The 24,820-nt window shown below is 35.6% G+C and overlaps 2 protein-coding genes across 2 annotated transcripts in view; one reads left to right on the top strand and one right to left on the bottom strand.

The window, feature by feature from the left end:
• LOC118200432 (uncharacterized) overlaps positions 1-24,820 on the bottom strand; it is a 124,435-nt gene that overhangs the window by 85,930 nt on the left and 13,685 nt on the right. The window lies entirely within an intron of this gene.
• Positions 22,693-24,820, top strand: part of LOC118181320 (alpha-1-macroglobulin-like) — a 78,892-nt gene continuing 76,764 nt past the window's right edge. The window contains exon 1 of the mRNA XM_085825575.1: positions 22,693-22,731. The gene's annotated coding sequence lies outside the window, so the exon portion shown is untranslated. The remainder of the gene's footprint in view (positions 22,732-24,820) is intronic.

Raw genomic sequence — 24,820 nt, 5'->3', positions numbered from 1 at the left:
GACAATTTAGGCAATTTGTTTGCCAATAGCAACCTTTTCAGACGAATTATTACGTCTGATGGAGACGGATGGTCATTAAAACGACCTAGACCCCGAATCTGGCTGAACAAGCTTTCTAATACATCTTGAGTCAGTCTTGATGTTAAAATATAGTTCACATTTATAGATTTTACGTCGTCAAATAAACCGAAAAGCGAATTTATCGATATGATAATACCTTTCTGAAAAGGTAGCATTGTCTTCTTTCCGCATACTCTGAGATCAAAAATCATTTGCTTAATCTCATTTAATTTTTCTTTTTGTACTTCATAATAGCTTTCTAGGCCGAAAGCAGCTTTTAAAGGCTTATTGCTAGGGTGTAATGGTACACTACTATTCATAATGTCAAAAAAATCATCAACCATTGAAAAAAAAATTACTTATTGCAGCAGTACCAGTCAAATGCATGATTGCTTTAGCCGTTGTGGAGGAAAATAATGCTTTTGCTGGTGCTACTTTCTGTCTCTCGTTCCCTTTTACAGATAAAAATTGAGGTTTCAGTTTATAGCACTGTTTAATTTCTCCGATATCTTTATTGAGTACTTCATATATAACGTCTTTGTTTATAACTGTACCATTTCCGAGCATAAAACCTTTATCAAGAAAATGGTTTCTCAAAAGCTTTATGCAATGCGGCATATCAGCGAAAACCCATATTTTGGTGCTGAACTTGGGACTGTAAAAGAAAGATTTATCTGTTGAAATTTGTAATTCTTTCCAAAGGGTCTGACTACCTCCCATGTCAGATACAATTGCTTTGACTCGAAGCCCAGACGATTCAAGTGCAAACAAAATGGAAGACAGAAGATTTTCCTTCATTTGACGATCAAAATCGAAATAAATGGGCTGTTTCCATTGCGAAATGAGTCCTCGAACCAATACAAATTGAGTCTTTTTAAAAGGACCTAATATCTGATTCAATTTTGAATCATAACAGAGTCTTGAATCTATATGAATTTCATCGAAACTTAATACGCATAATCTTTCTTCGTCAGTTGCATTTTGGCAAGTTTTTTTAATCAATAACAGTACATCATTTAAAATTCCAGGAATGCAACTGAATCTTGAGCACCATCTTTTCAGTGTACTTGCACTTGGAAGCGGAATACCCATTTTTTCTTTCCAGAAGTCGTATGACTTTACGGATAACGATCTGATTACTATGCTTTTTGAAATATCGTCTGGAGACCATTTAATTCGCTTTTTTTTCATTAATGCATTTGAGTTTTGGTAAATGTGTTTTGAATACACGTTTTCATTTTTCTTAGTTTTTCATTTTCTTGATTCACTTTTTTAATGTCTTTCCTCAGTTTCTGAACTTCTTCTAATATTAGTTTTCTATTCCTTTTAAATCTTTTTCTTTGCTGAGAGATAGTTTTTAAATGCTGCTTTCTCTCAGTCTGTAAAACAGAAACCTTATTCTCAAGAGCTGATAATTTTGTGATTAAATCATTCACATTTTTCTGGAGGTTGGAACAGTTACAACATTGCTGAGTAATATTATTTTCAGTGAGCTCCTCATAGCTATTACTGTTATCGTTTTGAAGTTCCAGACATGCCTTTTTAGGACTTAAATTCTGAATTCTTTCAAATGCACTTTGTAATTTTTTTCTTTTTTGTTGCCTTTGCTGCCATAGTGTATTCTGATAAATAACCAAGTCAGGAAAACAGACTACAAGCAGTTGGAATAGCAGTTGACTTCAGTATCTTTTTTGTCGGTAATCCTAGCAACCTATTTTTCATGTCATCCTCATAATCAGATTCAGTGAAGTGAATGCTGCATATTCGAGCACTCTTTGTGTTAACAATATCCGCTCTTCGACACCTATGCAACCATTCTTTCGTTAACTGAATATTTTTGTACAGAAATCTATGAAATACCACGCTAGTTTCTTTCGTATTATGATACGTATTGCTACAGGTAGCAACGGCACACGATACCATTTTTTCAATGATTTCTCATTACAAGAACTTTCGAAATACAAAATCCCTTTAAAAGTATCATCAGTTATAACTTTCAAGTAAAAAAAAAAAAAAAAAAAAAAAACTCTTTCTCTGAAACTAACAGGGCTAAAGAAAGAGAATCCAAGAACTAAAGATTCAATCTTTCGCATTGATGCTCTGGTCAGTCGACGACGGGACGAACCCAGTGACGTCACATAACATCCAGTATCCTCCCCAAGAGGGGTTCGTGTCGGCATCGTTCTTCTCAAAGGGATGACCCAGCCCTTCTCTTTCTTTAGCCCTGGAAGAACATAGGATAAAACTGTAGCTAATATCAAATATGCAAGGCGTAGCATTATCGCATAATGCCGATGCGTGACAAAAATAAGCTGATTATAATCTACACTGCTCAAAACAATTAAAGGATATTGCGGTTTTAGGTGAATCTTATGGCTGGGAAAAGTTTTAGCTGATTGATACATGGTCGACAGACGTAGTAGGTTATATGAGAATAAATTACACATGTTTGGCAGAAAAAAATGCATTTTATTGCGCATTTGTGTACAAAAGGAAAAAAGCACAATTTGTGCATATGAGAAAAAAAGAATAAGAAAAGGTGTTTTCTTCAAAGGAAATTATTTTCAGGTATGGTTTCCACGGACGGCCAGCAACGTTGAACACCTTTGAGGCATGGCGTCAATGAGTCTATTAATCACGAGTTGGGGTATTCTGTCCCACTCTTCCAGAAGAGCTCTTTGCAGTTCTTGGAAAGTTTGTGGGGGGGTTGGCGGCCAGCAACTCGTCTTCCTAGAGCGTCCCAAACGTTCTCTATTGGATTCATGTCTGGAGAACACGCTGGCCATTCCATTCGTACGATTACTTCCTCGAAAAGGAAATCATCCACCAGGTTAGCACGATGTGGCCTGCAGTTATCATCCATTAAAATGAAGTCATCTCCGATTACTGCAGCGTAAGGGACTACAATAGGTCTGAGGATCTCATCCCTTTATCGACGAACAGTCAGAGGTCCATCTCGAATGATGTAGAGGTCTGTGCGCCCGTTAATGGAGATGCCACCATACACCAACACTCCCCCACCACCAAATCTGACACTTTCGTGCACGAACGCGGGATTATTCCTACTGCCACGGTCCCTCCAGATGAAAATACGCCTATTATCAGGATGAACAGAAAAAAGAACATTGCTCCATTCATTTCTCTTCCAGTTCACATGCTCTGTTGCCCACTCCCTGCGGTCGCGACGATTCCTTGATGTTAGTCTAACACATACCATCGGTCGGCGAGCATACAGACCTACACCATGGAGTAGGTTTCGGACAGTCTGAGGTGAAACCGTGGTGCCAGTAGCCGAGCGAAGGTGTTGTTGGAGAAGAGTTGCATTCATATTTCTGTGTCTCCGAGTCGTTAACACTAAATAACGATCTTCATTGGGCGTTGTTTCCCGTCTACTACCTTGCACTGGTCTTCGGCCTGCACTTCCAGTTTCCAAAAAAACGGTTTCAGATCCTGGAAATCACACTTTGTGACACTCCAATGGCTTGCGCTACTTCGGCTTGAGTTTGGCCCCCTTCTAACCTACCAGCAACTCTTCAAGCATCTAAATCGGTTAAATGACTTCGCTGAGACATCGTACTCATCGAAACAAAGCAGTCACTGAATGCCGATCATCCTTGTCTTCATTGTCTTTTGTTCACTTGAAAATCAAATTTCATTCGCTGCCGCTGAAGCGACGTTTTTGACGTGGAACTCAAAATCAGCATACTCCACAGTTTGAAAATCAGAAAAATTTGCATTTGTGATTCTCTTCTTCCATTTTCGGCAAAAAAATTTCGCTTATATCTTTATTTTATATAAAACTTACAATATCCTTTAATTGCTTTGAGCAGTGTAGAAGCAATATACAAAATTTACGCTGTATAGAAATCGTATATGATGAAAGATAATATACATGTATCTACGCCGAGTAAGAATATTATGCAATGCCGTGAAAAGAAAACGATACATTAATTATCATTTGGAAGAAATATACAGTAATGCAGTTATTACTATGTAGAGTATGATTCAAATGTATGTATTATACTTTCCAAAGATAATTATTTTTGGTACTATTAGCAGTATTAGACTAAGTTCTACTTACATTATTATGCTCAGGGCTATTCACAGTATGATGATAAGTTTCTTGACGATTTTACATTCTACATGCTCCCTTTTTGGTACAACTCTGATATACGCCCTAATTTCACCAAATGTAGCAATATGTGTTCTGCGCTGGTTTTTGGCGCGATTGCGTGTTGTATGGCAACCCTGTTGAAAAAAAAATTGACGTTGAAAAATCTTTCGCTGGAGTTCGTTGGTTCCCGTCATGCTTTGTGTCTGAGAAGCTGGGGGGGGGAGATTTAATGGTGAAAGTTGTTCAATTGAAGTTCTGCATAAGGAAATATCGTCGTGGCCATCGTGTTGAGGGGCAATGGGTATTTGGAGGTGTGGAGAAAGAAGGTATGGGAGATTATTTTTAGTGGCTGTGCGTGATAGAAGTAGGGATTTGTGATTATTTGTTATTTTATTTATTTGTGAACCATAGTATGAATTTTCTGGATAGTGTGTCTGGCTGTCATATAAATACGATAGTGATTATGTGGCAGCATGTTAAAGGCGGTATGAAATTGGTATTTCTGCTGTTCGAAAAAGCATTAATGGTAAGTGCATTTTATTTTATTCTTGTTCTTAATTTGTAGAATGTTATGTTCATTGTTTTTTTTAGTATGAATTTCTGTCGTTATTGTTATTTTTATTAATTGTTTGAAATTTATTTTAGTTCTTTTGTTGATTAGTGCGTACTGTCTAAATTGTGCAATTCGTAGATGTTTTTTAAAGTTGAAACAGAACGCTGTGTACATGGTATTCTTTGAAATTTATTGTTGTTATGTTAATTTATTAAAGTGAGGTGTGCTTATTTGTAGATTCGTTTGTTGCCTAAATTGTGCAATTCGTAGATGTTTTTTTAAGTTTAAAAAGGATGCTGTGTACATGGTATTCTTTGAAATTTATTGTTATGTCAATTTATTAAAGCGAGGTGTGCGTAGTTCGTAAATTCGTTCGTTGCCTAGATTGTGCCATTCGTAGATGTTTTTTTTAAGTTAAAACATATCGCTGTGTACATGGATACTTGTCAAATAATTTTGGTTAGAAACTTCACGGTTTTGCTATCTAAATTTTTTGTTTTTGTTTCGGATTTTTAGCTTAAATTGTGTGTTCAAAACGTGGTTTTTGCATTCGCGAAAACCGTGTTTTTGGAGACATTTTAGGCTTAAAGTTCGAAATGTAGACAAAAAATTTAGATAGCAATATGGCAGCGTGGAGTTTCTCGCTAAAAATATTTGGCGAGAAATTTGGCGCCTTGGGGGCGCATATCAGAGTAGTTCCTCCTTTTTTTTATGTGCATGTACGATTGTATTCAAATGCAACATTTACAAGTCTCATAATATTATATTTATCAGTTAATTATATATACGCATTCGAACCCACCTGCGGTCGAGCAGTAAAGACATTGAACACTGATTGATAGTTCGGTTTGGAATTCGAATCGCGGCGGACTGCTGGCTGCATGAGCTTTTTTGTATTTTCCCCATGTGTAACGTACAGCTTGTGTAACGTAACCAATTTTTCTTGGAAAATCCTCGATGAAGGGGTCCCTCCTCTTAAGCAGATAATTCTCGTATGTTCTATCATAATTAAATAAACCAGACCAATATATAAACATCAGATGATTATACACAATACGAAAAACAACTGAGGTATTTTCGCAAAAATTAAAAAAAATGGAACTCTGATTCCAGTCATAGTGTACAGTTCTCATAGTATAGATTACTCAACGTTAGAATACAATTTATGCGCTAGAGGAAATTAAGTACAATGAGAGAATGAAAAACAAATGCCTATTTCCACTTTGCAAGCGAGATCTGTGATAAAAATATAGATAAAGATAAAAGAGATATAATTTATAAATTACAAGAACTTTATATACTTGAAAGACAGCCATATTTAATGCAGATTATATTTTATAATACTGCAACGATCAGGTCATTGCAAATGTTTTAGATTTTGCTTAAGTTCCGTTAGCAAAACTCTCAGCTAATTTCAGAGAGTATTCACTATTTTCTGTGCATGTGAAAGTGGGATCTCATGCGGGTCAGTCAAAAATGTTGACTTTTTAAAGATGTATTTGCTGAGTACGCATACATATGCAGGGTACCCAACAAAGGAGCATCTGCTTTCAAAATTATAGATCTCGAAAACAAAGATTGATAGAGAACACAATAAGTGGTAGATTTATTGTGAAAGCTGCACGCTTGTTATACAGAAGTTTCGAAATAATAATTACAAAAGCAGACCAACAGACTAATGCACATAAACTATTTAACATAAAGCTCGTTTCCTTGCGTTTTGATTCTTATTAATATTTATGAAGTAAGCATAAATTAGAATTCTGGAGTCTGTTTATTCTGGAATAGAGACTGTCTCCCAATACATCTTTTTTACCAAGATAAAGCTATTATCATATCAACAATCGATAAAGATCTATTGTTAATATGAAAGTTTTGAAAATAATTTCAAGTACAAAATAAACGAATTGAAATTTCCCTTTAAACTATTATGCAAAGATTCTGACTTCAGGATTAACTTTAAATGTTGTACGATTGCTTGACAGGAAAATCGAGAAATTGCGTATGAGAGGTAAGATGCAGGTGCCGGTAAAAGTTAAACAATAGATTATATGTAAAGGATCTTTTCGGCTTTTGAGTTCATTGCAGAGAGACAAAATGCTTTCTGTTGCCTTAAAGAGCAACGCGAGCAGAAGGGTGTTGCCTGGAACAACGGACGTGTGCTTTGAAAGAAGTCTTCCTTACGCACTTCCTAACTGAAAGTCTGGAAAGGAAAGTTAAAATTATTTCGTTGTGGTCGTGGCCAGAAACAAAAAGGCATGAATTGGAACAAGGCGTGATTTTATTGTTTAAATGACTCTTGCTTGAAAGCGTGTCAAAGACTTCCCACGACGAATGATACGAGCAAAATAAGCTAACTACCTTATGAGGCGATGTAGAAAAATATATGCGGCGCCTAAATTTAATTGCTTCGGGGCCGTATACAAGGAGGAAATGTTCCAGTTTTACAGAACACTTCAAAAGTTTGAGACTTAGAGGTAAAGGGCCCTGCCCGACAGTGATGAAGTGCTCTAGATGGATGATATTTTAAAAAAGAGTGTTTCCAGAAAGGTCTTTGTAATCTTGAATTCGACGTATGTTTGAGATGTGATGAGCGACGTATAGTGTAAAGATTCCTATCTACAGAGTTTTACTCTGACCGTCCTTTCAGAGGGTAATTTGCAAGTTTACGCCGTGAGATAGGACTGTTCTCTAGCATTGTTGGAGAAAATAGATTTTGATTGTCGGAATACAGAAGCTTGCTAATAAAAGTACTTTTCACCTACTTTTTATATGTAATGGATTATGCAAAACTAAGTATTGATATTTTAATATGTATTCTGAGATTGTTAAGTTTAGGATTGTGTATCCATAGATCGCCAATAGATGGCGGTAATGTTTGTTTGTAAAAAGAAACTGTGATGTCAATTATGTATATGTATCAGTTCGTCTTTGGTGTTCGTGAATAAATGTTGTGTGGAAGAACGCTCCTCTGTTTATTACTTTAACTGCGATCCAGTCTGATTTATTAGAGATTTACACATATTTTGTTTATGGTGCCTGCAAACCGGGATTATTACGAACCAGAAAATCGACAGACTGAATATTTCGAAAATGGAGGGCGTTCTTGAACATTTGAAAAAGAAACGATCGGTTGTTAGACAATTAACTACGAAACTGATAAGCAAAGTCGAATCGAATTTAGCAAATAATATTCCGCTAAATGAGAAAATTGAGATAATCGAGGATTTATATGAACAGTTAATTGAGAAAATCAATGAACTGAAAAGTTTAGATTCAGAAATAGAAACGAAAGTAACTTCGGAGGAGATTGAAAATGAAGTTACCTTAAGTCAAGAATACCAGGATAAAACTGTTATATGGAGAGGAAGAATGCAACGATTTTTGAAGAAAAATTCGGAATCTTTTAAAACAGTTCATCAGAACGAAACGGCTAATGTTGCACTTCCAGTTGAAACAAAAACAGTGAAGTTACCACGTCTGCAAATCGGAACTTATTACGGAGATTCGTGTAAATGGTTAGACTTCTGGAACCAGTTCGAAAATACAATTCATAATCATAGTGGATTGAGAAAAACTGAAAAATTTGCGTACCTAAAATCCTTACTAGGGGTTAATGCTTTAGCTGCCATTTCCGGTTTCGCTTTAAGTGACCTGAATTATGATTCCGCAGTAGAAATATTGAAAGAACGTTTTGGAAGACAAGATGTTGTTATCACTTCGCATATGAATAAATTATTATCCCTTGAACCAGTGGGAAACATTTCAAATGTTAAAGCACTGCGTAAGCTGTACGATGAATGCGAAGTCAACATTCGAAGTTTAGAATCGTTAAACGTTACTTCTGGAAGTTATGGAAATAGTCTCTGTCCTATCATTTTGCAGAAATTTCCAGAGGAATTAAATTTGGAATTTAATCGAAGTCGAAATATGGAAGCAGGATTTGATATAAAGGAACTTATAGAATTCTTAAAAAAGGAAGTTAACTGTCGAGAAGCTGCAAGTTTAATGAACTCTGCGAAAACGAATCAGAAACCATACTTTCGTCAAAATGAACAACGCACGAAAGTTTATCCGAATTATAAACCGAAAGTTCCGACTGCTTCAGCTTTATCAACAATTGGATACAAATGTATATTTTGTGACAAAGAAGATCATACGAAATATAAATGTACTGAGGTGAACTCTGAAGAGAAACGAAACATTTTGAAACGTACGGGAAAATGTTTTCTGTGTTTTGGATGTAAACATTTAGCTATCAACTGTAAGAACAAACAGTTTTCCTGCAAAAAGTGCCGCGGTAAACATCATGAAAGTGTGTGTGTGAATCCCGCATCAGCTGTCTCCAGTGCAAAAAATAAGGAAACCGAAACATCGGCGGAAATTGTTCAAAATTCTTCTGCCAAAACTGGATCTAATATTATGCTTCAAACGGTGTATACTGTGGCTGAGGGCAGAAATAAGAACTGTATTGTGAGATGTTTTCTTGACGGGGGTAGCCAAATCTCTGTAATTTGAGAAGATTTATCAAGAAAATTACAGTTACAGAGGAAAGGAGAAACTGTTTTAAATCTGCATACCTTCGGTGAAAAGAACGGGAAATATTGGCGTCGAAAGAAAGTTGAACTTACGCTCCGAAATATTAATGACCCTGAAAAATCCATAAATCTCGAAGTCATTGAAGTACCAGTCATAACAAATGCCGATATACGAGTACCAGATGTAGAAATCAAATCCAAACTCCAAGCATTCGGCGTCACTTTGACAGACTGCGGCGGCGCCGATGGAATGAATCATATTTCCGTTTTAATCGGCGCGGACATTATGTGGAAAATAGCAAACGAAGAAATAAAAAGGATAAACAGAAATGCCGTAGCTATGAAAACCTTGTTTGGGTGGTGTATACAAGGCAAATTTCCTTCATCAGACTTTCAAATCCATGATGCGTGTTTAAACGTAAGTGTAGAAGAGAAACTTCTAAAAAGCGTCGAATCGTTTTGGGATATGGAAAAATATTTCTGACGAAGAACAAAATGAAATGGCCATGGAAATATTTAACAACTCGATTACACAAAAGGGTAATAGATACGAAGTTAGACTTCCATGGAAAGATCAGAATGTGACTTTAAGAGACAATTTTAAGAATGCTGAAAGACGATTTTTAAATCTTATCGAACAATTTAAATCAAACTTGAACTTTTATGCGCATTATAAAGAAGTGATTGACTATCAGCTTAAGGAAGAAATCATAGAAAAGGTCGATCTTGGTACTCCATCTAGGAGACGAACTTATTACATACCTCACCGTGCTGTCATCCGTGAAGATCATAATTCTACGAAACTTCGCATTGTTTATGATGCTTCTTCAAAGGAAAAAAATCTTGAATCTCTAAATGATAATTTACTACAAGGACCAAATCTTCTTCCTGAACTTTTGAAAGTTTTAATAAATTTTCGACTTCATCGAATTGCATTTACGTCAGATATTGAGAAAGCATTTTTACAAATTTCTGTTGCACCTGAAGATCGGGATTCAATGCGATTTTTGTGGATTGATGAGAATTCAAGTTTGAGCAATCCGAGAATTCAAGTTTATCGGATGTGTCGTGTAATGTTTGGAGCAAAATCAAGTCCATTTTTGCTGAACGCTTGCATTAAGCATCATATAAAGAAATTTGAAGACATCCATCCCAGAACTGTAGAAATGTTAGAAAACTTCATGTATGTTGACGATTTTATTTGTGGATCAGATACGGAGGAGGAAGCTATACAGATATATCATGAAGCCAATGATATAATGAAAAAGGCATCAATGACTTTGACCAAATGGAATTCTAATTCGGATACTGTAAAAAACCAGTACAAATCAAGTGACAACTTCGTTAGTTTTAAATTGCCTGACTGTGATTCCCCCTCAAAGATTCTTGGACTTCAATGGGATACAATTAAGGATATCTTCTGTTTTAATGCACAAGACGTTATTGATTTCATCCAGTCAAATGACCAAACAAAACGCTGTGTTTTAAAAGCTGCTTCAAAAATCTTCGATCCTGTTGATTTTCTTGCTCCATATGTTATTCAAGCAAAAGTTCTGTTTCAGGATTTATGGCTGAAAGGTGTTGATTGGGATGAAATTATCCCACCAGAATTGCAAGACAAGTGGAATAAATGGTATAGGCAACTATGTGATCTACCTAATATCCAGATACCTCGGTGGTATTTTCGTGATGTTGATGAAACGCCTGAAACACTGGAACTACATTGTTTTTGTGATTCATCTCAAAGTGCTTACGGAGCAGCAGTGTACGTGAAATTCCGTAGCTTAAAATGTTGTGGAACAAGTTTAGTGATAGCCAAGAGCAGAGTGGCTCCCCTGAAAAAAAATATCTTTACCAAGACTCGAGCTCATGGCAGCAGTGTTAGGTGCAAGACTTGTAACTACAGTCCGTGTGCATTTTACTCAAGCTAAGATTCATTTATGGACAGATTCTCTTATTGTGCTTCATTGGATAAAGAACTCACCACGGCGATGGAAAACATTCGTACAAAATCGAGTGTCTGAAATTCAAGACAAAACATCCCCGAGCATGTGGCATCATTGTCCTGGCTCAGATAATCCAGCCGATAAAATCACACGTGGTGTTAAAGTGGGTGATCTTGTAGTAGATCAAGTGTGGTGGCATGGACCTCCATGGCTTCATCAAGATGAAATAAATTGGCCTAAAGTGAACGAGCATTGTAACATAGTAGATAGTGCTGAAGAAAGAGTTGTGACTCAAGTTACTAGCAGTGTTCAACCTTTACAACCTGTGTTAAAAATAGAAAACTTAAGTGACTTAGGTAAACTTTTAAGAGTCACGTCATATGTATTTAGATTCATTAATAATTTAAAGTCACAGAATAGAGTGATTGGTCCTGTGACCAAAAATGAAATATGTAATGCTATGTGTTATTGGATTATCTTATCACAAGGTGAGTATTTTTTGAAGAGTTGAATGATGTTAAATGTAAAAAACCATTGTCTCATAATTCCAAATTGTTTGGGTTAAATCCAATAATGGATGAAAAGGGTTGTTTAAGAGTTGGAAGTAGATTAGTAAAATCATCATTAGATGTCGATGAAATTCAGCCTATAATATTACCAAATAATTATTTTTCTCGTTTAATTATTTTGAATTGTCATGAAAAGGTACTTCATAGTGGTGTAAATGAAACTTTAGTCCAAGTAAGAGGGAAATTTTGGATTTTAAAAGCTAGACGTTTTGTAAAATCTGTGTTACATGATTGTAGATTTTGTAAAAAATATAATGCTAAAGCTGGACACGAGATAACGGTTCACTTCCAGCTGACCGAGTGGAGAAAGCTCAACCATTTGAGGTAAGTGGCATAGATTTCGCTGGCCCTTTGTATTTAAAGGATGGTACAAAAGTGTATATTTCATTGTTTACCTGTGCAGTGACTCGAGGAGTCCATTTAGAATTGTTATCAAATTTAAGTACAGAGTGCTTCATTCAAGCCTTACGTAGATTTTTTGCACGTAGGGGTATTTGTAGAGTTATATATTCTGATAATGCTAAAACCTTTAAGACTGCTGATCGTGAATTAAAATATTTGTATAAATTATGTAAAGATGAAAAGGTTCTAAATTTCCTTGGTAAAAATGGGTTTGAATGGAAATTTATTGTAGAAGGTGCTCCTTGGTGGGGCGGATTCTGGGAATGTTTGGTAAGATCTGTAAAAACTTGTTTAAAACGTATCTTAGGTAAAGCTTCTTTATATTATGAAGAACTGTATACTGTTTTAGTTGAAGTTGAAGCTGTTATTAATTCTAGACCTATAACGTATGTATACAATGAACCAAATGAACCTGATCCTCTTTCACCATCTCATTTTATAACTGGATCTAGATTAACTGTTTTGCCTTCACCTGAATCTAAACTAGAATCTACAAGATCTCAGTTGATTAAAAGATGGAAGCATAGGCAATTAATATTAGAGCATTTTTGGAAAACGTTTTATAAAGAATATTTGTTAGAATTAAGATCAGTCATGTTTTCAAAACCTCCAAAGAATTCTCCCGTGTTTAAAATTAATGATGTTGTACTTGTACGAAAAGATAATGTGAAACGCTGTAACTGGAAGATAGGTAGGATTAAGGAATTATTTCACGGAAGAGATGATAGAATTAGATCTTGTGAGATTCAGTTAGATAAGGGTGTTGTTAGAAGACCAATTGAAAGACTTTATAATCTTGAAGTTCAATAAAATTGATGCATCCGTTACGGATGCATGGGGGGGAGTGTTAAGTTTAGGATTGTGTATCCATAGATCGCCAATAGATGGCGGTAATGTTTGTTTGTAAAAAGAAACTGTGATGTCAATTATGTATATGTATCAGTTCGTCTTTGGTGTTCGTGAATAAATGTTGTGTGGAAGAACGCTCCTCTGTTTATTACTTTAACTGCGATCCAGTCTGATTTATTAGAGATTTACACATATTTTGTTTAGAGATTAAGATAAATCGTTCTATGTTTATTGTGAATTTAATATGTTAATATAGTAATTAGCGAATTATATAAAAAAATGAATGCTTACGTTGATATGATTATGCACTTATCTGCCTACGACATTGCAGTTAAAGAGTTTTAAATTGTGTTATCTATCCAAACCTGTGTAAAACTGCTTGCGGCTGTAATTAATTGCCAAATTTTCTTATGAAAGTCAGATTAAAATTTGTAAATTGATTAATTTTATGCACCTTTATTGCACCATTTCTATTTATTAAATGCAAGAAAACATTTTGAAAACATTTTCAATTCCCTTTCATACAGATGGCAGAGATCTGGATAGAAGATCCCGATGGCAGGAGAGTATCTCAGTGGAAAAATGTCACATTTGAAACAAGTAAGAAATTCTTCTGAAAATATCAATCTATGATATATATTGTAATATTATATAGCATTGATTTTGGTGATTTTTTTTGTTAAAATTATCAATAAACATTGTAATCTACTATTTCTAAGTATCTTTGTTATTAGCTTCTTAAAATATGAAAAAATTAAAAACATGAAATTTCGTGACCGAACCGTACTTGATGCATCTGTAACACTATCTTTAAGGTTGCGTATATCTAACGAAAATTAAAGATTGCCTTCTAAATTTTTCAGTCATTAATTTATGGGAATTATAGCCCCTTTTTCAAAAAAATTAATAACCTCATGCTGCTTTTCAGATAATCTTTGTATTATTTTTTTTCTAAATGTATGAATCTCTGTGAAAATGTTGAAGGAATTTTTTGCATCAAACAATTTTATAAAGGAAGATTTTCTTCGTACATATTTCAGTTTCTATCTAGAATACTTTTTAATTAGTTTCGATGATTAAAAGACCGGGTGGGAAATTTTTGTGAAAGAAAAATGAAGATACGTGTGAAAAAATACAAAATTAAAAACGAAGATTTAAAAACATTTATACTTAATATTTTTACGATGTATAACTCTTTACTCCCCTTTTACGAAAACGTTACATTCAATTCTGATATTTTTAAAATTAATTAGACAGTTTGGCGCTTATGTGCAAATGTTAAATATCACACATATGAGATATTACGATGAATGTAACATTAGATGTTTAAACGTCTTTAAATTATAGATACATTCTGAATGCGAGGGAAATATTTGCACAAAATGTATCTTATTTACAATATACAGATATTTTGTGTTCACATGTGTTGGCATTGTTTTAAGTATAAATGGAGAACTTTTCTTTTATTATTAATTAATTATAATCTCAGATTTCACAATGAAGTTATATTTTCTTAAAATAATGCATTATTGTTTTTAAATGTTGTAATTCGTTACTTTTTTTATATTAATGCTGTTATTTTCCAGTTACGTTAAAAAACCGAATTCTCATATTTTTAGCAACTGAACACTCATATTTAGGGAAATTAGAGTTGAAAAAATGTAGCAATAAGTGCTTATTTACAAGTTGAATAAACATATACTGCAAGGTTTAAAAAGGATAGCAAATGATATGCTTCTTAAAATAAAATGTCATGCTTTACATTCGATAGAATGCCGTACAATAATTATGAAGGTACTATTTCGTTCGAGCGGCGTCAGTTAAAAATGAGTCACTTTTTTTGGGCCACCATTTGTTGCCAAGTATAAGTTAATTTTGTATCAAATAATAATAGAGTTCAAAAGAACAAAAAAAAGTACTTCTGTAAAAAGTAAATTTTTTTTTAATTTCATAATTAAGGAAAGTAATGTTTTCTTTTTAATTCTTTAATCTAGAGAATACTACACATAAATAACAAAACAAAAAGCAATTCAATCGAAACAGGTGGCATAAAATTACAAATATCATTCAGTATTATAGAAAAAAAATTGTTTTTTTTTATATAACTGACACCACATAAATTCTATCAAATATGACTCTAAATGGTGGCGAGTAGTGCCCCGCTGAAATTTATTTCTCCATTTAGCACTGCCCCACAATCGCTCCACAGTTTGAGTATGGCATTCGGTTTCGGGGTCTACAAAATTATAACTGCGATTCAAAGTAAAATGTTCAGCATTTCTTAATTCTTCTTCCTTATATCCTTTCTAGCAGTCTGAAATTATTATACTGCCATCCGCGATGGTTTTCCTGAATGAAAGTCATCAAGGCTATAGCATAGGGTTTTATAAACTGTTTTCAGTCGCGACCCCTTTTTATCACTGAGATTTTTTCGCCACCCACAGGACCCCATAATATTTACAAAAATTTTGTGGGACCCCATAAGTATTGCGCAAATCCGACACACGCGTTAGTGAAACTGTCAGTTTCTTCACTTGTACTGTATACAGTACAACTGATTAGGGACTGCAATAATATATAGGTCATTAACTTTAATTTCTAATTTTAAGACATAGAACAATGTGAAAAGTTTAAATAAGTAACAGACAAAATGACAGCATCACTTTCAAAGCAAGGAAAATGAACGTTTCTACTCTTAGACAAAAAAAAAAAAAAACCGACGCACCAAGAAGGAGTTATTCGAATGTGACAAAAATCGGTAGAAGTGATGTACATGTACAGAAAAACAAATGATTACAGTTTGAGAAAAATTGGATGATTTATTGAAGTGATAGAGCTTTACAAAGTGAAAAAGTCAGTAACGCGTTTGTCCACCTCTGGCCCTTATGCAAGCAGTTATTCGGCTTGGCATCGATTGATAGAGGTTGCCGATGTCTTCCTGAGGTATATCGTGCCAAATTCTATCCAACTGGCGAGTTAGATCGTCAACATCCCGAGCTGGTTGGAGGGCCCTGCCCATAATGCTCCAACCGTGCTCAACAGGAGAGAGATCTGGCGACCTTGCTGGACAAGGTAATGTTCAGCAAGCACTAAGGCAATCAGTAGAAACATGTGCAGTGTGGAGCGGGCATTATCTTGCTGAAATGTAAGCCCAGGGTGGCGTGATATGAAGAGCAACACGACGGGCCTTAGAACTTCGTCGACGGACCGCTGTGCTGTAAGGTTGCGACTGATTACAACCAAACGGGTCCTACTATGAAATGAAATGGCACCCCAGACCATCACTCCTGGTTGTTGGCCTGTCTGCCGGAAGACTGTCAGATTGGTATCCCACCGCTGTCCGCCTTCGCTGGTCATCGGGGCTCAGTTCAAAGCACGACTCATCACTGAAGACTATTCTACTCCAGTCAGTGACATTCCAGTGGGAATGAGCCCGACACCACTGCAAACGGGCTTGACATTTTACAGAGGTCAATGGTAGTCGGCGCAAGGGGTGCCGTGACCTTAGCCCTCTTTCTGTGAGCCGTCTGTGAATGGTCCTTGCGGTCACTGAAGCACTAGTTGCATGTACAATCGATGATAATGATGCATCTGGGCCTGTGAGTGCCGTTCTGACGATTGTTCGGTCTTCACGTTCTGTCGTTTCTCTAGGCCTACAGCTTCCTTCTTGACGCTGTGTGTGACCATGGTTCACCCATTCATGCCAACATCGTCTGATAGTGGCATTCCTCCTGCTCAAGCGTCGACCTATTCGCCGAGTCTACCAGAGTACACGGAATGAAATTCGTGAAGAATTTATGCCCTGGAATCGTAATTTATCCTCTTAAATATCCTGCCGGTTGCGCAGATCAGATGCAGTATAGTGACAACCGTTCATTCATTGGCAGCCAAAATATAAAATTTTTCATTTTCCTGTCGAAACCTGTATGCATAGATCTTATCGGTGCGTCGTTTTTTTTTTTTTTTTTTTTTTTTTTTCGTCTAAGAGTGTATTATATAAAGAATGTGTCGAAACATTTTCCTTTTTTTCTTTGTCTGTAATGTCTTATCTCTTTTCAGATACATTGCGTAAAAATATTTGGTAATTGTAAAATTATTATAATAAGTTAAAGAAATATCAAAACTGCTAAAATTTTTGACGACCCCTGCTGCATGTTCCGCAAGCGCCTTGGGGGTCGCGACCCAAAGTTTAGGAAACCCTGCTATAGCACAAAGATCGGGAACGGCAACCAGAAAACATTCTTTGCTTTCCCGGCATAAATTTCCGAATACCTATTGTTCTGGAACAACATATCCAATGTTTTTTTTTTTTTTTTTTTAAATGACTTCCGTCTGTTTCTATGATTTTGTTGGTTTCGCCGATTTTATTTCTTTTACGAGACATCAAACTATTTGCACATACCTCCCTCAAATAGTTACTCCAATCTACTGTGCTATTAATGCTGATTTGTAACTGAAGTTGGCAAAATTTAATCACGCCATTACCTGACACCGCAGATATACATAACGAAAGGCGCTCAGGAAAGAAAGACGTGAGCCTTTAAACCATGTCTTGGTTCTCAATCCTTTTTTTTTGCCACCGGAAGAACATACGTAACAACGCCATACAGGAGCTCTGTTTGAGTCAAAAGTTTACTTCATCGAATGATTTTGAAAAGAAAGTCAATTGCTATGAATAATTCCTTTGCCTGAAGGAATCTTATCGCAGCCTCTTCGTCATTAGGTAACTTCCGAATCGTGTAGTCCATCGTAATAAAAAAATGGCAAAATATGCCCCCCCTAAAAAAAAAAAAAGACGTGAAATGATATTTGAAACGAAAACTGGAAATCTCGAGCCACCGTATTTGGCGTGTTATCGTTGCATTCTTTTCTTCTAATTTTTTCTTCATTTCTAACTGACGCTGCTCTAACGGAATAGTACCATTATGAAATACTGTACTATGGTTAATAACATCAGTGCATCTTTATGCATTTAATTCCTTCTTTAAAATAAGGTAATAAGGTATATACTATTTTCCCCAAATTATCAGATTAACGATGCTAAGTTTAGTTATAAAATAAGTAATTTCAAAATTCAGTAACATTCAAATTCTATACTGCTTATTAACAGGTTATATTTATGTAGCATGCAAGTTTGTTTTATCTTGAAATAGCGGATTTAGCCTGTAAAATGCTAACAGAATGTAAATTCATATTAAGTATAAAGAGAGATAAAACATTTAACTTATAAGTACTTGCGTATTGTGTGACTTAATGGTAATCAAATGTTTACCGAAAAATATCAGTTGCAAAACAAAAGTTTCAATATATGATGTTTGTTTTACAGGTATGCTACAGTTGGAACTGCCTCTACCTGAGAAACCATTATTTGGAATCTGGACTATTATGTGTTTAATCAATAATATAACTAGCATGCAGAATTTTAAAGTAGGAGATTACGGTATAATCATTACTATTTTAATTTTTCCTTAATAAATTCAGTAATATATGTCATATGATTTCGTAAAATATCATACTATTAAGAGGCGAAGTGTATCTGCAAGTTTGCGGGTTATTGTTAGAAAATAACCTTGGGATAGTAAAAAAAAGCTCTTCAGAAAGATCGTAATAAATGCATTGTAAATAAATGAGAATTTTATCCTCTCAAATAAAAAAAATCCGTGTAAGTGTATAGAAAACATTTATTTGGCTGTTAAAACCTTCATTTTCATTATTCATTCTTTTCTAGCATAATCATTAATTCAATCTTCCTATTTATAACTTTGTAAGGTATTGTTTTAGTTATTTAACCAGTCATTTTATGTTAAATAGCCTTCATAGTCTTCTCATTTCCATTTTTCTGCCAGAATGTAAATTTCTAGCTCGCGTGATATTCAAATGAGGTAGAAAGACGATAATATTTAAAGATTTAAAGGAAGGTTTTAGAGGGTAGAATTGGTCCAGCACACTTCTACCTCCACGAGAGAAAATTTCTTTCAGGTTTCTACTCTGTCAGGCCCCACATGGGATCACATCAGGAACTGGCAAGAGCAGGACTTTAATTTCCTGCTGAAAGCCAGTATAACCGCAAAGTTCCAAAGTTCCAAAGGTAGAATTGGAATGCGTTCCGAAGACCACTTTGCTAATTTGGTTTCCTTTTTGGTAGGTAGGTAGGTGACGGAAGATGGGGATGCCTGGTGGCTACCAGAGATAAACAGGCATGTGTCCCTCGCCTTTCACTATCTAATAGCAACAAATCCCTGTGACCTCAAGAGTCCACACCGGGAGCTTATTAAGGGTGCAGGAGTTTAAATGGCCAAACAGGGGCGACTTATTAACTAATTACATAATTACAGGTATGAGACTTGTGGGACGGATTTACAGGTGAGGGGCTCAGAGTTAGGTAGTAAATGTATGAAAACACAAAAACATGAAAATGTACAGAAAACACACACGCAGAGGGAAAAAAAAAGGTAGGGGGAGAGGGATACACTTCATTAACACTGAAGACTTATGACAAATAAAACACACTTAAAAAATAATAATACGCATATACCACATGTCAGATACATATTTGGCCTCATTGATCACATATATTGTACATTGTGGGGTGTGTTTACAGAAGAGGGGCCCTAAGATGGGAATAACATGTGATTGCTGGACATTGATATGGGGGACACGTAGAGGTCCGGCGAATATATATTTGTGGAGCGCATAGGTTGCTGAGTGTATGAGCATGCCGAGCGCGGTGACATGTTAGCAGCACAGGGTGATGTTCATGTTGACTTCAATAGTGTTAGTGGCGGACGTTGTGGGATTATGCAGCGTCGCATATATCTTGGCCCATAGCGGTGAGCTGGTCAATGACCTTACAGATTTTATTGAATGCAGGTTTGTTTTTAACAATGAACCGTTGAAAGGCGTCTGTAGGAGGAGTGGGATGCTTAATGTGGTTGTCTGCTGTGAGTGGGCAAGAGTAGATATAGTGTTCTGGTGATCCAAGTTGGCCGCACACGCAAGCATCTGTAGTGGAGATGTTGTGCCTATAATAATACGCTGGATAGGGGCCATGTCCCGTTATGAACCGGGTGAGGTGGGGTATAGCTATGAGGCGTGATAGAGAGACTTTGGGCCCGCAAGGATCTTGCGCTGGCCCAGTGCTCTGGAATCTAACTTTCAACAGTATCATCTCCACAAACTGGTCACAGCATACACAACTAGTTGCCTATGCAGATGACGTTGCGTTTCTAATCCAGGGTCGCATCAGAAACGAATTGGAACACAGAAGCACTCAAATATTACAAAAATTCAGCTTCCTCTGTCAAGAACTCAAATTAACCATCTCCACTGCCAAATCAACCGCTCTTATCATTCCCAAGCCAGGCACCAACCCAAGCAGAAATCCATGTATTAAACTCCAACAGAAAAATCTAAAAATCGTCAAAGAGCTCAAGTATTTAGGCTTAATATGGGACAAAGGCCTTACATGGATCCCCCATCTACAGCAACTCAAAATCAAGAGACAAGCCATTGCACGCAAGGCCCGTCAATTTCAAAGTATAAATTGGGGACGAAACCCATATATTAACAAGATTTTGTACACGACAGTGATTGAATCCATAGTCCCGTACGCTGTCGCAATATGGGCGACGCCTGTGCAAAACCGGAAACGTAAGCAACTACAGACCATCAAAGACCTTTCGCACTACTGATGTGCAAAGGTTTTCGCACCACAGCCACCTCTGCGGCCATCATCCTTGCAGGCATACCACCACTATATCTTAGAGCCGAGCAACAAGCTACAATAACCAGAGTCCTGCAACTACGCAAAGACGCCACCTTCCACGACACAACCCACAGTCCGACCTTATATGAAAACCGTCGCCCCACCCAACGCCCACACCCAGGCATTCAAGGAAGAAACTTCCGCATCACCATAGACAACACTAGCAATTCTAGTATTCCCAACGCTACGTACGTCTACTACACCGATGGATCCAAGATTGAAGACGGAGTTGGTAGCGCCTACATTTGCTACCACCAAAATGATGAACATACCAGTTGGAAGGCAGCACTGCGGCACTTCAATAGTGTGTTCCAGGCAGAAGCCTTGGCCATCCTCAACGCCACCAACGACATACTAAATAACGGCTACCACCAAGCATGCATCTGCACAGACAGCCAATCTTAACTCCTGGCAATTCAAAACTTAAGCCACACATCCCCAATTATCTCCGAAATCCAAAAGCTACTCTCTGTAAACCACCAGCAACGCATTCACCTCACCTGGGTCAAGGCGCATGCTGGTCTAGTTGGAAACGAGGCAGCAGACACCCTAGCCAAAAAAGCCGCCATCAGTTCTGAAGTTCAACAAATCCGTATCCGTGCACCACCATCGCATCTAAAGAGGCTTCTCAAAGAAGTCCTACTCAAAATATGGCAAGAGGAATGGAACGCGTGTGACACCGGACGGCGGACTTACAACAATCTCCTTGTTGGTAGTAATCTGCGGCATTGCTATTAAGCTTGTTACGCGACCTTAAGGTCAGAGAAAATTTGCGCGTTACCCTTATTATACAGCCGTTAGGCTATCATACTTCTCTTAGTTTTAGTTAATTCATTATATTTGATTTAATTGCTGCATTTTGTAAACAGGAGTAGTGTCATCTCTTAATTTTTATTTGATTTAATAAAAGGGTACACAAGACATATGGATAACTCACTACTAAGTCTTTACGACGTTTCGACATTTTATGCTTGCAAAGAGAACGAAATGTCACAATTTCTTTAATACGAAACTGTCTTTCTTTCTATTAAACTTTATTCCATATTACTTAACATGGAAATTTTACGATCATAAATTATTTTTCTTATTTATACGAAGAATTGTTACCTTCTTCTTCATTATCCTTGATAGGGCTATACTGTTACCTTCTCCTTGATACGAATAAGAACGGAAGAGAATTGCCTTCCTAATCAGGAAGCTACGCTTTGAAAGACTTTCTAAAAGAAACTAGCTGATACTCACTTTAAAAACAAGTGTGTTATATTTAGTATTCTGATTAATATTCGTTTCACTGTATCAATATTTATTTTGAACATCCGTTTGAGTGTTAAAATTCAATAACGCTTCTCCTGTCATATTGAATGAACTTTTTAAGTATTTTTACTTTTAGCTGGTATAATATTCAATTTGTTTTAGAATGAAAATAGCCTTAATATATTTGTGAATATTGCTTGTTATGATTTTTCTTTCCACAATAAATGTATTGTTTTTGATTTCATGTTTACATCTGAAATACTTTCGCTAGCTAACGAGTAATACTAACAGCATTATGGTAGGTTCGGAGGTACGACTTCTTCTGTAGTCGGAGCTTTAGATATGAAACAAAAATTGAAATAATTTATGACCGAAAAATGAAGAATCTTTTTTTAAATGAATGATATTGTAATAAATAGCATTTTTAAGGTTTGATATTGTCGATTTAAATAGCCTCATCTTAATTTCTGAAACAAATGTTAAGTACGTTTAACAAAAATATTAAGTACGTTTTCCTTAAAAGTAAAGGAATGTTACTCTAAGGAGTTTAATTATAACCTAATCAGGGATGAATGCTACAAGAATTTTTTTTTTTCCAGTTCTACCAAATTTCGAAGTGAAAATTAAATCTCCTTATGTGTTGGACACATCAGAAGAAATTTCTATAGAAATATGTGCATGGTAAAAAATCAAAACTTCTTTCTCTTTCTATATATCTTTCGCTATTCTTTCTCTTTCTTTCTGAAAATATTGTTGTCTGTTACAAAGTTATGAATATCTGTTATATCTGTTACAAACTTATGAAGTTGTAACTAATGAATTTGTTGAGAATACTATAAATAAAAAGAATTATTTAAAGACACATATTCTAGCATTTTGCAAGATATTAGAATATCCAAATTAGCTCGGATAAAGTACTTCAATATTATTTCTGATAAAAAAAGCTATTGTGAAAGGAGAGTCTGCATCTCTGCGGGAAAATAAAAGTAACGAGATTATATGACACATTACCATTTAAGCATCTTTTAAAACTTTGATAAAAAAAAGGTTTAAAGATATAAATACAGTTATGTCATATATTCTTATAGTACAGTGATCAGCATATGAATATAAATACTGCATAAAGATGTACGCTTTGCACGCGCGCGTACACACACCAAAAGAGAGAGAGAGAGTTTTATATCTCTCGTCTTACTGGGCCAATTTACGAAGTTTAACTTGTACTTTTCATGTCTCAAAAGCTCAACTTAGTATATATATTAGACATATATATAGCAATTTTATAATATAGCCATTTTGACACAAACTTTCTGAAATCCCATTTCATTTTTTTCCGCATTTCAATTCTAAGACTCAAACTATGCCAAAGTGTCAAGTTTTGTAAAATTCGCAAGACTCGTTTTAGCTCCTCAAAATTTTCATCTTCAGAGTTAATTAATTTTGGTATATATTTATTAATTCTTCGTTTTACTTCCTTGTGCGAAATAAATTATGTATTGTAATCGCGAAAACTTTCGGGCATCATATTTCAACCAAAATATCCATTTAACCGCTCTCGAACCCTTTTAAACAATGCTTTTGCGTAAAATCTGTACGTACGGATAGAAAAAAAGACTCTTCCTCCCGAAACGGATTGAAAAATGGATTTAAAATGGCTTCAGAAGAGACTTTTTTTTCGTGTCGTCTGTACGTACGTACGTATGTATGTATCTCTTATAACTCAAAACCGACTAGCCTCAGAACGTTGAAATTTCGCATATGGGACTATTTTTCTTTAGATTAGTAATTGTGTGCCTCCCTTTTTGGTTGCAATCGGCCGCATCAAAATTATTGTAATATATATATAAACGTGCTTGATATTGTTCCAAACACCAAACTTCGACTGTTTAAGGAATCGATTTACATACTTCAAAAAAAGTCACTTCATCCTTACGGACTGAATGCATATCTCAGTAATACCACCAATAGACAGCACGAGATCTCTATATATGGACAATTTAGATTTTTTAGCACTACTACTACCAGAGGAACTAGAGGAGCTGATACCATGAACAAAAATCTTTTCGTCACAAGATCTGAAATTAATTATTAACAATCTTAATTCCTACCTTGAACATAAAGAATTCGCAAAAAATGCCATAAAACTTCTTCATACCTTTAAGAATACTACCTTATGGAATCTGATAAAAACAGAAAATCAACCGTCTCAATGCTTCAAAATAGTCAAGGATCTGATTATAGACTTCTGCAATTTTAAACTAAAGAACAGTAATTTTTTTCACAAAAAACTTTTTTGTACTATTCAGTTCAAACACCCTTCTTACGATAAGTTAAAAATACCTAGCATTTTTAAAAAATTTCAGCACTTGCTTCCTGACCAACCACTCTAAATTAAATCCTGTTTTAAATTTGAAAAAAAAACCTTAGGTCAACTAGTTATCAACCACCACGTTATACAAGATAATAGCAAATGTAACAGCCAATTGACTGTCTACAAAAAATATGTCGATCCTTTCCACCAACATATTATTACAGGAGATCTTAATATTGTTGAAGATGTTGAATTACGTAACCTTTTGCAACTTGGCACCAAATTTCGTCCTACTTTCGGTATTAATAGACACGTCTGCCTCAAACAATTCAATAATGATCTTGATAAATTTATTATTTTAGCTAGTAATAGATCCAATTTACCCACTACAACTTTTCTTGAATGGAAAGCTGCACTTATTAAAGAATTTCAACGTTTGCTGTTCAAGTCACCTTGTTT

Source organism: Stegodyphus dumicola, chromosome 10 (assembly GCF_044657685.1).
Source record: "Stegodyphus dumicola isolate Sdum_Otavi_A_Nest chromosome 10, ASM4465768v1".
NCBI lineage: Eukaryota > Metazoa > Arthropoda > Arachnida > Araneae > Eresidae > Stegodyphus > Stegodyphus dumicola.
This window is presented reverse-complemented; position numbering and strand designations above follow the sequence as displayed.